This window comes from Rana temporaria, chromosome 11, assembly GCF_905171775.1.
Source record: "Rana temporaria chromosome 11, aRanTem1.1, whole genome shotgun sequence".
Classification (NCBI taxonomy): Eukaryota; Metazoa; Chordata; class Amphibia; order Anura; family Ranidae; genus Rana; species Rana temporaria.
In genome coordinates, this window is record NC_053499.1 from 98338738 (window position 1) to 98355072 (window position 16335).

At 44.9% G+C, this 16335-nt stretch overlaps 1 protein-coding gene across 13 annotated transcripts in view; it reads right to left on the bottom strand.

Moving 5' to 3' along the window:
- Positions 1 to 16335, bottom strand: part of NRXN2 (neurexin 2) — a 2907124-nt gene that overhangs the window by 899662 nt on the left and 1991127 nt on the right. The gene's annotated exons all lie outside the window — the stretch shown is intronic.

Below are 16335 nucleotides of genomic sequence, written 5' to 3' on the forward strand. Positions count from 1 at the left end.
AGCTGATGCGCTTTCCTATTCCAACCTTGGAATGGATGTTTTTTCCAGCAAGAGCCTGGAGCCGACCCAACAATTATCCCTGTCCCACCATGGACATTGCTGACGATGGACTGAAGTCACATCTCACCAACGCAATCCAACTTATTAACCACTCCTTGGCACGCAACACACTGAAGGCCTATCGCACTGCTTGGAACACTAATCGCAAATTTTTGGCCCCTTGCCCCGGAGCAGCAATAGGCAACGTTGGACACATCCTAGCCTTCATATCGTATTGCCACATGCAGCTGACCATTTCTCAATACTATCATGCCATATCTAGATGGCATCCAGCATTTCCTGTCCCTGCAGGACCCCAGTAAACCGTCAGTATTCTCGAGCCCATGCAGTCAAGTCCCTCCTACAGGGCATACAGAAGCACCAACCTGTAGTCAGTGGCAAGCGCCTACCTTTCAAGAGTCCCCTCTTTAGGGACATGTCTAAAATCCTTACTCGTTCCCTGTTTAGGGCTTTGCCCAGACTAGTCACCCAAACAGCCATCTACCAGGCCTTCTACGGTTCCCTACAACCTAGTGAATTTAGCCAGCGGCTCCGGCAGTCACACACTGCTCCGATGCCACCCGACTCGCTTTCGAACCACTACACTCTCACAGTCTGCAAATGCAACAAACCAGTCCCTGGGGTTGACATCAACCTGTTTCAGACTGACAACGCCTGACGCCCAGTGACGGTGCTCGACCCACTACTGCTCCATCTACCCAGCCAATCTGATGGTAGCTCGTTGCTACCCTTTCTAAACCAGCTCCCTGAGTGTCAGCCAGTGTGTCAAGCATGTCAGAATCCTCCTAAGTAACTTGGGCTTCAAACCCCAGTCAGTTCTCTGGACATTCTTTGGAGCAGCCTCAGTTGCCTCCCAACAGGGAGTACCAGACTACGTAATCAAGATACCAGGCTGATGGAAGTCTCCTTGTTTTGCCCCATACATCCCAAATCCTCATGAAGGAATGGCACAAGCCTTTACCAAGCTGGCTCAATAAATACAAGAAATTAATATAAACTATTTCCCTATCTGAGTCTTTTGCCCCCTTTTCTTGGCATACTGACCAGACCACCAAGGCACACTTCAGGTCTATTTATGTTGTAAGTCTTGTCGCGTGTTTATGTGATCCACATCTCTATCTCAAGAGGGTAACGACCATAAATGAGAAGGCCAGTATGGTGGCCTGAGTTTATGGGAGGAGCCCGGAGGGTATTTAAGCAGCCCACTCACACATGCTCTTTGTCAGTTCAGTGTGCGGTACTACACGTCACTGGGCCGACTTCCCAGCTCACCTCATGTCCGTGAGTCTGCGAATTCAATCGCATTCGACACCCTCCCGCCCTTCCCTTTTTCAGGGCACTTCTCAGCATATCCTTCTTCAATTAACTACCCATTACTTACCTTGGGTATGCCCCCTTTTCTTGGCATACTGACCAGACCACCAAGGCACACTTCAGGTCTATTTATGTTGTAAGTCTTGTCGCGTGTTTATGTGATCCACATCTCTATCTCAAGAGGGTAACGACCATAAATGAGAAGGCCAGTATGGTGGCCTGAGTTTATGGGAGGAGCCCAGAGGGTATTTAAGCAGCCCACTCACACATGCTCTTTGTCAGTTCAGTGTGCGGTACTACACGTCACTGGGCCGACTTCCCAGCTCACCTCATGTCCGTGAGTCTGCGAATTCAATCGCATTCGACACCCTCCCGCCCTTCCCTTTTTCAGGGCACTTCTCAGCATATCCTTCTTCAATTAACTACCCATTACTTACCTTGGGTATGCCCCCTTTTCTTGGCATACTGACCAGACCACCAAGGCACACTTCAGGTCTATTTATGTTGTAAGTCTTGTCGCGTGTTTATGTGATCCACATCTCTATCTCAAGAGGGTAACGACCATAAATATAATATATTTTAAGTTAAATAGAATACACAAATTTTCGATAAAAATGTTGTATATAAAAAAAAAATATATATATATGTGCATGTATGTATATATATATATGTGTATGCACAAATGGATAGATATAATATATTGACATATTGTATTAATATAAAATTATATCATTATTTTCGGGCGATAGGATGAATTTTTTTCTTATTTCAATTTCAATACATAGAATCATTCGTCACGGCTGCAAAAGAAGCCATAGACTGGGATCAAGATGTTCAGCCGCCCGAAAAAATTAAGAGATTTTTTCCTAGCCGGAAAAGACAAGGGGTGACTTTTCCCCTCTTGCCAGAAGTTCGAAAGTGGTTCGAGGAAGAATGGGTGAGGCCTGAAAGGAGGGCAAACGTGCAGTGTGTGAAAGTCCCCAACACTTTTGAATGCCCTTTTCCTGACAATCCTCTCCAGGCTGTGTTCATCCCTGCTGATTGCGCACCATTTTCTTCCACACTTTTCCCTTCCACATAACTTTCTATTAATGTGCTTTGATACAGCATTTTGGGAACATCCAACTTCTTTTGCAATTACCTTTTGAGGCTTCCACTCCTTATGGAGGGTGTCAATGATGGTTTTCTGCACAACTGTCACGTCGGCAGTTTTTCCCATGATTGTGATTCCTACTGAACCATACTGAAAGACCATTTAAAGGCTCAGGAACATTTTTCAAGTGTTATGACTTAATTAGCTAATTAGAGTGAGACACTTTGGCCCGGATCCACAAAGAACTTACGGCGGCGTATCTATTGATACGCTGCGTAAGTTCTACGATGCGCCCTCGTATCTTTGTTTTGTATCCACAAAACAAGATACGCCGGAATGTGGGCTAGATCCGACTGACGTACGTGTTAGTACGCCGTCGGATCTAAGGTGCATATGTACGCTGGCTGCTAGGTGGCGCTTCCGTTGATTTCCGCGTAGAGTATGTAAATTAGCTAGTTATGCCGATCCTCAAACGTACGTCCGCCCGTTGCATTTTTTTACGTCGTTTACGTAAGGATTTTTTTGGCGTAATGTTACCCCTTGGTCTATGAGGCATAGGCAATGTTAAGTATGGACGTCAGGACAGCGTAGAATTTTCCGTCGTTTACGTCGTTTGCATAAAACGTTCGCAAATAGGGCTTTGTGTAAATTACGTTCATGTCGAAAGCATTGACTATTTGCGTCTTGATTTCGAGCATGCGCACTGGGATACCCCCACGGACGGCACATGCACCGTTAAAAAAAACGTCATTTACGTGGGGTCAAGATGCATTAACATAAAACACGCCCACATCTTAGTCATTTGAATTCCGCGCCCTTACGCCGACACATTTACACTACGCCGCCGTAACTTACGGCGCAAATTCTTTCTGGATACGGAAAATACGCTGTAAGTTACGGCGGCGTAGTGTATCTGAGATACGCTACGCCTGCCTAAAGATAGGCAGATCTTTGTGGATCTGGCCCTTTGAGTCTAGAATATTACACCTTTTCACAATATTACAATTTTCTGAGATTGTGGATTTGGGCTTTTCATGCGCTGTAAGCCATAATCATCACAATTATGACAAATCACAGCTTGAACTATCTTGCTTTGCATGTAATAAGTCTATCTTATATATTAGTTTCACTTTTTAAGTTGCATTAGTGAAATAAAGAACTTTTGCACGATATTAAAATTTTTAGGCCCCATGCACACGAGAAGCAAATGCAAACTCATCTAAACACAAGTTTTCAAACGCAAAAACCGGTGTTTAAAACACCAGTTTTTGCCGCGAATTTCGCGGCGTTTTACCGCGCTTTACCACGTTTGCGTTTATAAGCATTTGGTTAAGAAACATCATAAGACCCTCCCTAAGCTCAAAAAACAGTATTATTTAACCATTTCAGCCATTTTGTGAGACCAGAGCAGCTGAGAGAGCAGCAGTGTACGTGTATTTAGCGTGTCACTTGCCACGTCACCTGCCTCAAGTTGTGTATTGTCCACTTGCCACGTCATCTGCCATGTCACCTGGCCACGCCACCTGCCACACGTTGTGGATTGTCCACTGGCCATGTCACCTGGCCACGTCAACTGCCACGAGTTGTGGATTGTCCACTGGCCACGTCACCTGCCATGTCACCTGGCCACGTCACCTGCCACAAGTTGTGGATTGTCCACTTGCCACGTCACCTGCCACATCACCTGCCACAAGTTGTGGATTGTCCACTGGCCACGTCACCTGCCACGTCAACTGGCCACGTCACCTGCCACAAGTTGTGGATTGTCCACTTGCCACGTCACCTGACCACGACACCTGCCACAAGTTGTGGATTATCCACTTGCCAAATCACCTGGCCACGTCACCTGACACAAGTTGTGGATTGTCCACTGGCCACGTCACCTGCCATGTAACCTGGCCACATTACCTGCCACAAGTTGTGGATTGTCCACTTGCCATGTCACCTTGCCACGTCACCTGGCCACATCACCTGCCACGTCACCTGGCCACGTCACCTGCCACAAGTTGTGGATTGTCCACTGGCCACGTCACCTGCCACGTCAACTGGCCACATCACCTGCCACAAGTTGTGGATTGTCCACTGGCCACGTGACCTGGCCACGTCACCTACCACAAGTTGTGGATTGTCCACTTGCCACGTCACCTGCCTCAAGTTGTGTATTGTCCACTTGCCACGTCATCTGCCATGTCACCTGGCCACGCCACCTGCCACACGTTGTGGATTGTCCACTGGCCATGTCACCTGGCCACGTCAACTGCCACGAGTTGTGGATTGTCCACTTGCCATGTCACCTGGCCACGTCACCTGCCACGTGACCTGGCCACATCACCTGTCACATCACCTGGCCACGTCACCTGCCACAAGTTGTGGATTGTCCACTGGCCACGTCACCTGCCATGTCAACTGGCCACGTCACCTGCCACAAGTTGTTGATTGTCCACTGGCCACGTCACCTGCCACGTCAACTGGCCACGTCACCTGCCACAAGTTGTGGATTGTCCACTTGTCATGTCACCTGCCACAAGTGGATTATCCACTTGCCAAATCACCTGGCCACGTCACCTGCCACAAGTTGTGGATTGTCCACTAGCCACGTCACCTGCCATGTCACCTGGCCACGTCACCTGCCACAAGTTGTGGATTGTCCACTTGCCACATCACCTGGCCACGTCACTTGCCACGTCACCTGGCCACATCACCTGCCACATCACCGGCCACAAGTTGTGGATTGTCCACTGGCCACATCACCTGTCACATCAACTGGCCATGTCACCTGCCACGTCAACTGGCCACATCACCTGCCACAAGTTATGAATTGTCCACTTGCCACGTCACCAGGCCATGTCACCTGGCCATGTCACCTGCCACCCCCTCTCGGTGAGACTCAACAAGCACATCACAAACATTAAAAGTGGTTTTCCAAAACACTCGGTGTCCAAACAATATTTGTTAGCCCACAATGAGGACCCCTCTGAATGAATGACTTGTATAACGCTACATATGCGAACTGAATCTGAATATGCGAACTGAATTTCTCTCTCTCCCTATCCATCTTTCTTGTTCGTTCTATCCCTTCTTCTTTCTCTCCATTTTTCTTTGTTCCCTCCCCCCACCTCTCTTTCTCCAGAACCGGAATTCACATCTCAGGAGCCTATAGGCCAGGGGCGTCCCTAGAGCATTTGGCACCCGGGGCGGATCCAATATCTGGCACCCCCCCACGTTAAAATGTAAAAACACCCCACTGTGCCCCCTGCATACCTCTGTATCCTTCAATATCTTTTTGTTACTACTGTGTACCCCTCTCCACAACTGCACCTCTGGACCACTTTACATTGCACAGCACCCTGCATCACTGGACCAATTTACATTAAACAGCCCTCTGCATCACTGGACCCCTTTAAAATTACACAGTACCCTGCATCACTGGACCCCTTTACATCACACAGCACCCTGCACCTCTTTACATTACACAGCCCCTGCACCACTGGACCCCTTTACATCACATAGCCCCCCGCACCTCTGGACCCCTTTACATTACACAGCACCCTGTACCTCTGGACCCCTTTACATTACACAACACCCTGCATCACTGGACCCCTTTACATCTCATAGCACCCTGCATCACTGGACCCCTTTAAAATTACACAGCACCCTGTATCACTGGACCCCTTTACATCTCACAGCCCCCTTCACCTCTGGACCCTTTTACATTACACAGCACCCTGCACCTCTGGACCTCTTTACATTACACAGCCCCCTGCATCACTGGACCCCTTTAAAATTACACAGTACCCTGCATCACTGCACCCCTTTACATTACACAGCACCCTGCATCACTGGACCCCTTTACATCTCATAGCCCCCTGCACCTCTGGACCCTTTTACATTACACAGCCCCCTGCACCACTGGACCCCTTTACATCACATAGCCCCCTGCACCTCTGGACCCCTTTACATTACACAGCACCCTGCATCACTGGACCCCTTTACATTACACAGCACCCTGCACCTCTTTACATTACACAGCCCCTGCAACACTGGACCCCTTTACATCACATAGCCCCCTGCACCTCTGGACCCCTTTACATTACACAGCACCCTGCATCATTGGACCCCTTTACATTACACAGCACCCTGCATCACTGGACCCCTTTACATCTCATAGCACCCTGCATCTCTGGACCCTTTTACATTGCACAGCACCCTGCATCACTGCACCCCTTTACATCACATAGCCCCCTGCACCTCTGGACCCTTTTACACTACACAGCCCTCTGCACCCCTTAACATTACACAGCACCCTGCATCACTGCACCCCTTTTACATTACACAGCCACCTGCACCTCTGGACCCCTGCATGTTACACAGACCCCCCTTCAGTGCAGACACCCACTCAGTGCAGACACCCCCCCTCAGTGCAACCCCCCCTCAGTGCAAACCCCCTCGGTTCAACCCCCCAGTGCAAACACCCCCCCCTTAGTACAAACCCCCTCCCTCAGTGCAAACCCCCCTTAGTGAAAACCCCCTCAGTGCAAACACCCCCTTAGTACATCCCCCCCACCCCTTCAGTAAAATCCCCCCAGGTGCAAACACCCCCCCTCCCCATTCAGTACCTCAGATCATCGCAGGCAGTGCCACGGCACTTGGACAGAAGGTCCCCTCGGCCCCTCCCCCTCTGTACACACAAACAGAGAGGAGGGGGCTGTGCCTGTGTGCCGACTGCCGACCACCGCTAACAGACCGTGGCTGTGAGAGGAGGGGATGGATGGTGCTGCGGTGTCACCCCGCAACCCCCCTCCTCTTGTACCGCGGCGCTCGGCGCTCAGATTCCGCGGTGATCATCGCTGCAATCGCGGGGGGAGCCGCCCCCCCACATGTCAGCTAAAATGTTTTTTTTTTTTAATCGGGATGGTGTCACCCCTCTAGCGGGTGTCACCCGGGGCGGACTGCACCCCCCACACCCCCTTAGCAACGCCTCTGTACTCACTACACCACTGTGCTGCCTGTCTAAAACCATTTTTCTGGGTATTGATAAATATCATCCTCAGTGGAGAGGTAGCTCTTTGGTCAGAAGTATATCCAGACTTGAAATGTCTTGGATATATAGACTGAAGTGCTATGCTCCATTTGGTTTAAATACAGACAGGGATGTCAATGCGTTTATAGACAATTCATGAGCATTTACATCCCCCCATTTTGTTTTATTGTTGAGTATTTTCCAACTATTAGTTTTCTATTATATAGAGGTACTGGTTTACACTCGGTTGAGTCAGTGGTGGGAATGCCTATAGTGTGGGGAGATAAGTACGCTCCCCTCACTAAGGCTGGAGGGTTTTTACTTGCCTCTAGCTGCCTTATTACAGGCAGATTTTTTTACAATGTTTGCTTGACTACGTTTTTTGTCTTTTACGATTACTTTTTGGGACCATCTCCCATTATATTAATTTGTTCTGTCATTGGACTTCTCAGATTTAGACCAACCTGGATACAGTTATTGTTAGGATTTGTTCTGCAATATCCAGACTGGATTTTTCTAGCTACCAGCTAAAGTTATTTCCTGGTCTGTACCTTATTTATTGCCTTCCTTGGTTTATGAGCCCTGGATTACCATCCTATAATTAATCAATCAGGATGCCCCCTTTAAGGCCCATATTTTGCATTTAGCCATAGGCTATTACCACTATATGGATTATTGTAGTCACGTTTTATTTATATTGAAGTGCATTTTTATTATACGGCATATTTGTTAGATCAATTTCCATTTGACAATTTATTTTTTGCTTTCTTACATGATCGACATTCCTAAAATAGTATCTATCATATATTTTGTTGGTTCTGTGTCCTTTTATTTAGTTACCTATTGTAACAATTTTTAAATTCATTTTTAAATTTAAAGGGTTTAACCCTTTTGCCAATTTCCAAGATAGAGGATCTGAATTTCCAGATCCCCATGCAGAAGTTTTAGGTGTTCTTTGTCCATGACTCAAACCGAGGCTTGGTTACCTTCCTTTCTATATTATGTGGTGCGTCACCTGTTCCCCAAGACGACGTCAATGTGTGTTGAAACATGCGTCGGGCTGGCTTTTTGCTTTTGTATGATGTTATTTAACATGCAAGTGCATTCTTTTTTAATAAACCTCAACCTGTAATGGTTTTACACTATGTGAGCTCCTTCTTACTTTTCAGCAGGGCCGCCATCAGGGGGGTACAGGCAGTACACCTGTAAGGGGCCCGGAGGTCCCCAGGGGCCCGGATGGCAAACCCCTTTAAAAAAAATATATATATATATATATATATCTTTTTTTAGGGGTCCGGAGGTCCCCAGGGGCCCGGAGGCCCACAGGGCCCCATATGGCAACTCCCCTTTATTTATTAATGTTTTATAAAAAAATATATATTTTTTTTTAATATATTTTTATTTTATTTTTTATTAAAGGGACAATTTTTTTTTATATTTATTTATTTATTTATTATTATTATTATTATTATTATAGGGCCCAGAGGTCCCCATGGCCCTGGATGGCAACCCCCTTTTTATTTTATTTTTTTTATAAATGTTTATTTATTTTTATATATATATATATAATTTTTTTTTTTTTATTAAAGGGCCCAGAGGTCCACAGGGCCCCGGATGGCTACCCCCCTTTTTTATATATATTTTTCTTTATTTCTTCTTTTTTTTGTAAAGGGCCCCCCACGCTTCTCAACTCGCAGCAGCCCCCCCCCCGCTTCTCAATTTCAAGCGGGCAGCACCACCCCCCCGGTTCTCTGCTCCAGGGGGTCCATGCCTGAAGCTGTGTAAGGGGCCCCATAATTCCTGATGGCTGCCCTACTTTTCAGTAATCCATCGATCTGTTTGAGCCTTGATAACAATTGGGATATCCCCCTGGTGATTCGCTGTGGTCTATTCCCCTGGATCATCTGGCGTGTTGCGGTTATCCTCTGGTCACAGGACCCAGGCTGGGTTATAGCCGCAGGCTTGAACTAGCTTGCTTTTGGTAAGCTCATACTTTGCACGGTGGAGGTGCACATATCAATTTACGTTTGGTGGAAAATGCATCACTTTGATTACCATTTGGTGTTTTGGGGATTGTCATATTTTCACTCAATTCACTACCTACGGACAGTTTCTATCCATATTGGATATTTTATTCACTTATTATACATGAACTTTCCCACCCACATTGTTTAAATTTACTTATGCTATTATGTCATTACACGTATGACATTTATGGTGATTGGTCAATTTATTCTGGTTTTCATTAGTTTTAAGTCACTTTATTTCACTAATTCTATGTGTTGGTTTAATTTATCACATGTCAATATTCCCAATTTGTTTGTTGGGATTTGTTCCAGCGCAGCTTTATTCTTTGTATATTTCTGTTTGGTGTGTATCTCACTGTCTAGTTGCAGCTTATAGTTTATCATTAGCGCGGTATCCTTTTTTGCTTATTCTGTAACATGGGAACAGCCCGTCATTTTACATCATCAACTACGTAGTAATGACACACACACACTTTTTGGGTGGGATAAAAGTGGTTACACACAGCAGAGAGGGGATTCTGGGATGCTAAGATCTAAAGAAAAGCCGGAGAGTCTTGTTAGACAAGAGGAGGAAGAGATAACAGAGAGATGCACCAATGTTGAAAGAGGTCCTTCGGGACACCTACTTGATGCTTCTGAAAACGACAGAATTCTTAAGTCCTGGTAAAGTATTATTCTGTTTTATTTTACTTTTTAGGTAATTGAAGTTTGGATTAGTCAAGCTTATACTCAACCAATCAATATTGGCAGTTCAGTTTTGGAGTCGAGCAAATTCTTACTGCAGTATGAATTTTTTTTCGTTTTTAAAACAACGGAGATGCATATATTGTCATATCTCACAAAACTGACTTCAAAGTCTTAGGCCCCATACACACGATAGAATCCATCCGCTGAAAAATCCCAGCGAATGGGTTTCAGCGGATAGATCCTATGGTGTGTACACTCCAGCGGATCTGTTTCCGCGGATATATCTCCCCTGGGATGGATTCCAGCAGATCGAATATTCGCTGACATGCTAAACAAATCCATCTGCTGGAATCCATCCCAACGAATGGATCCGCTGGTCTGTATAGACTCACCGGATCCATCCGTCCGAAAGGATCCCCCGCATGCGTCGTAATGATTCGACGCATGCATGGAATTCCTTATATGACAGCGCGATTTCGGCGCGGATTTCAATGCGATGGTGAGTACACTCCATCGCAGAGAAATCTGCTGAAATCCTCGAGAGGATTTATCCGCGGAAACGTTCCGCTGGAACGTATTCGCGGATAAATCCTCTCGTGTGTATGGGGCCTAAGAATTGGATTGGTTAATAGTATGTAAAAAAATATATCAGAATTAATACAAAGACAACCCTGATCCTAGCGCACAATGGTATAAATGAAAATTTTCGAAGGTAAGTAGCAGCTATTATAAAACAAAGAGTACTAAAGAACATATATGTATTATCAATGGATATTAATAAAACATTAACAGCGCTGGAGTCACTGAAACTGACTCATGAGTTCAATGGCTCATAACCTATAAATGCTAATAACAAAAAAGCTCTCAAGGGAAGACCTTTAGCCGAGGATATCAGTCTCTTAAAGCATGTAGCTCTATCAGAATAAAATAAAATAAAAATCCATATATATCAGAATATCAGTTCACATATTATTTCTCTCTGGCGAGAAGCTGAAGATTGTATATTCCAGATACTGTAGGGACATGTATGCTTCACACTACTGTGCTCCCCTTAAGGTGTTGTACTCACCAGATGATGGGTGTAAAACAGCCTTGAATATACTGAATCTCAGCTTTTCTCCTCACAGAAGTGGATAATTAACAGCGTTGATGGGATCCTGTTGTGTATCAATCCTCTCCGTGAATGTGGGTGGTATTCCTTGAATCATGCGTGCAGCACAGCAGTCATGCAGGGAAGCAAAAGGAGACTGCATATGGTGTAAAACCCTTTATTTAAACAATAATACCCCTGCTACCCACATATGCTTACACGCTAAAAGATAAAAAGAAGCTTGTCCCTTTAAGTGCTGTATCAGCTCACTCAGGGAAAGGCGTCAGGGCCTGGCTACACAACAGTTTTCTTGAACTGAGGCTAGTATCTATCCGGATCTCACGGAGCAGCGATTTTGGACTTTAAAAAGCCTTTCTCTGAGTGAGCTGATATAGCACTTAAAGTGACAAGCTTCTTTTTATCTTTTAGCGTCAGTGCTTTAACTGGGCCGGAAAAAATGGCCCTGGAGAGTACCAGAACCTCTCCGTGGGCCCAGTACGTGGGTTTCCCGTACCGGAACCAGGCGCGTCGTTAGGCCCGGGCTAAGAAGGCTGGAATGGCCCCGAGTGTCCGAGCGCCGCTGAGCAATTTGTCGGAAGAGACACAGCAGGTCCCGCCTATGATGGATGGACGTCACTGCCAGCCACTGTCCAATCCGGGACCGCGGGACGCGTGACACGTGACGTCCATCATAGGCGGGGTAAGCTCAGAAGGCGGGAATTACAAATTTTCACTGCCGCCCGGCGCGCCATGATGCGGCTCTCCTCCTCGGCTTCAGGGTCACGGTCGCCCGGGCCAGGCACATTCGGTGCGACAGCGCTGCACCCCACATCCCAGTTTGCTTCATCAGCTCTCCTTTCCTCTGAGCCTCCTCGAGTCCTCTCCTCTGGCTGCATCTCTACCACCACGGGCAGTGTTCCAGTGTTTTATCCACCTGTAACTGTAATAGATAGCAATGCTTTGTGTGATCCCGCCTGTAATAGATAGCCGTACCATTTTTTTTACCCAATTTCTGATCTATAGTTGTGCCAGTGTGTTAGAGTGTGCAGAATGACACTTAAATGTTTTCATTGCAGTGTCAGTGCGCATGCTAGTTACGCTATAATATGGAGTTGTACCAGCGTGTTATCAATTCTATTATTTATATTGTATAAAGCTGTGCCAGTGTGTGATCCATACTAATGGTATATAAAGCTGTGCCAGTGTGTGATCCATACTAATGGTATATAAAGCTGTGCCAGTGTCACACTGGCACAGCTTTATATACCATTAGTATGGATCACACACTGGCACAGCTTTATACAATATAAATAATAGAATTGATAACACGCTGGTACAACTCCATATTATAGCGTAACTAGCATGCACACTGACACTGCAATGAAAACATTTAAGTGTCATTCTGCACACTCTAACACACTGGCTCAGCTTTATATAATATTTGATGGATAGCACACTGGCACAGCATTAATTTAGGATGCACACTGGCACAGCTTTAATTTAGGATGCACACTGGCACAGCTTTAATTTAGGATGCACACTGGCACAGCTTTAAATATAGGAATAGCAGCCCACTGGCACAGCTTTAAATACCATTAGTATGGATCACACACTGGCAGTGTGTGATCCATACTAATGGTATATAAAGCTGTGCCAGTGGGCTGCTATTCTTATATTTAAAGCTGTGCCAGTGTGCATCCTAAATTAAAGCTGTGCCAGTGTGCATCCTAAATTAAAGCTGTGCCAGTGTGCTATCCATCAAATATTATATAAAGCTGAGCCAGTGTGTTAGAGTGTGCAGAATGACACTTAAATGTTTTCATTTGTTCCAGGATCAATGTAATATGAAGAAACTAATGAGATGAATGAGTCTACAATGTAGGTCAGGGTCAGTGATTGTGTATTTAGGTCAGGGTCAGTGATTGTGTATGTAGGTCAGGGTCAGTGATTGTGTATGTAGGTCAGGGTCAGTGATTGTGTATGTAGGTCAGTGTCAGTGATTGTGTATGTAGGTCAGTGATTGTGTATGTAGGTCAGGGTCAGTGATTGTGTATGTAGGTCAGGGTCAGTGATTGTGTATGTAGGTCAGGGTCAGTGATTGTGTAGCCAGGTCACTGGTCAGTGTAGCCAGGTCACTGGTCAGTGTAGACAGGTCACTAGTCAGTGTAGACAGGTCACTGCTCAGTGTGTGTGTACTGACACACACTCACGTATGTCACTCTTTCTACAGTAGCTCTTTTTCAGGGTACTTTCTAAGGGTATTTTCATGTTCAGTATTGGGGGGGGGGGGAGCACCGGCGCCTAATAGAGTGCCGGCGCCTAATAGAGTACCGGCACCTCTTTTGGCCCACTTAAAGCACTGTTTAAGCATATGTGGGTAGCAGGGGTATTATTGTTTAAATAAAGGGTTTTACACCATATGCAGTCTCCTTTTGCTTCCCTGCATGACCGCTGTGCTGCACGCATGATTCAAGGAATACCACCCACATTCACGGAGAGGAGAGCAGCAGAGGATTGATACACAACAGGATCCAATCAACGCTGTCAATTATCCACTTCTGTGAGGAGAAAAGCTGAGATTCAGTATATTCAAGGCTGTTTTACACCTATCATCTGGTGAGTACAACACCTTAAGGGGAGCACAGTAGTGTGAAGCATACATGCCCCTATAGTATCTGGAATATACAATCTTCAGCTTCTCGCCAGAGAGAAATAATATGTGAAATGATATTCTGATATATATGGATTTATATTTTATTTTATTTTATTCTGATAGAGCTAAATGCTTTCAAAGACTGATATCCTCGGCTAAAGGTCTTCCCTTGAGAGCTTTTTTGTTATCAGCATTTATAGGTTATGAGCCATTGAACTCATGAGTCAGTTTCAGTGACTCCAGCGCTGTTAATGGTTAATAGTATGTGTTGAACCATTGATTCATTCTAAATTTAACCACTTCAGCCCCGGACCATATTGCTGGTCAATGACCTGGCCACTTTTTTGCGATTCGGCACTGCGTCGTTTTAACGGACAATTGCGCGGTCGTGCGACAAGGCTCAACAAAATTGGCGTCCTTTTTTTCCCACAAATAGAGCTTTCTTTTGGTGGTATTTGATCACCTCTGCGGTTTTTAGTTTTTGCGCTATAAACAAAAATAGAGCGACAATTTTGAAAAAAAATAATATTTTTTACTTTGTGCTATAATAAAAACCCCCCAAAAATATATAAAAAACATTTTTTTTCCTCAGTTTAGGCCGATACGTATTTTTCTACATATTTTTTGTTAAAAAAAAAAACGCAATAAGCGTTCGTTGATTGGTTTGCGCAAAAGTTATAGCGTTTATAAAATAGGGGATAGTTTTATGGCATTTTTATTAATATTTTTTTTTACAAATATTTTTTTCAGCGATTTTTATCGGTACTGCGACATTATGGCGGACACTTCGGACACTTTTGACCCATTTTTGGGACCATTGGCATTTTTATAGCGATCAGTGCTATAAAAATGCATTGATTACTATACAAATGCCACTGGCAATGAAGGGGTTAACATCAGGGGGCGAGGAAGGGGTTAATCATGTTCCTCTGTGTGTCAGTTCTTACTGAAGGGGGGTGGGTCTGACATGGGGAAATTACAAATCGCTGTTTATACATTGTATGAACAGACGATAGGTTATTTCCCCCCCTGACAGGACTGGGAGCTGTGTGTTTACACACACACAGCTCCCGGTTCTCACTCTGTAAGTCCCTAGTGCCTGATTCGCGAGGTGACGTAGATATATGTGACCTCGCACAGGGGAGCCGACCTGGCGCCGGCTGGTCGGCAAGTAGTTAAGAGCGAATCTTGGTTAAAATTACCAAATTTGTATATGGTTAACCAAATGGTCAATATATTGAAAAAGTGGTTCTAGCTTTAAGATATGTTTGTTTTGAGAAGGAATCACAGTGGTAAAGTAAACACCAGTTTATTTTTATAAGTCCATTTTTTTTGTATTATCACAAAATATACCCAATATTAATTTGCACTAAATTTGTAGTTAGTAAATATATAGTTTTAGTATATCATTTGTGTCACTTGTCTTCAAAATAGCACGGATAAACAAACTTGAAGTATTTGGTTGTAATTGTGGAAAAATTTAAAATCTCCCAAAACAAAGATTTGCATAATTTCATAAATACAACATTATTTTAATATTTCAGAATAAACATTCTGACTGTACAGAATGTACCCACTTACAGTAAGGTCATGTTGTATATGCAGGGATCTTACTCAGGGGTCAAGTCCTGGGGAAAAAAAGTGTGGGAACTCCCACCCAAGATCCACTCCGCCACCAAAAAAAAAAATGATACGCTCATATGCATAATAAATAAACCGCAAGTTCTTTCTAAATCCCACGATAACTCGCGGCAGACCTCCGCAATGTCTCCTGGGAACAATGACAAAAGCTCCCAGGAGACATTGAGGAAGTTATGGAATACCCGCACACTACCTGATGAATCCATATACAGGAAGCGGCCAGTAACAAAGGATTACTAAGGTTCGCCTGCCCTTGACAGTGACTTGAGCTGGGCATCGCCGCTTAGTGAAGGATTGGCTCTGGCGGCTCGGCTGCTCTAGTCCTGCAAAGGGAACGGAGTTCCTGCTGTGAAAAGAGTGCAGGAACTCCGTTCCCACACGTTCCTGCAGGACTTGAGCCCTGATCTTACTTGATATCTCAGCGATGGAAATTAGTACTATACACTATGGGGCAAAGAGGCTTACACTTACTGTTCCTTGTTCATGTGACAAAACACCACAAAGATGCTTCAGGTTTAATACTAGGTTCACACTGGTGCAGCTGCAATGTGATCCAATTTTCAATGCAAGCTTTTTGTGCGTTTATGAAGCATCTTTCATGCTTAATGCATGGAGACTGCACTAAATATGCATGTACATTACATTTACATGCGTTTTACACATGTTTTTGGTGCGTTTCCATTGAAGTCTATGGGGCCAAAATCTTGTTTGGGAAAGCACTGCATTTATGTGAATGGGCACCATTGAAAA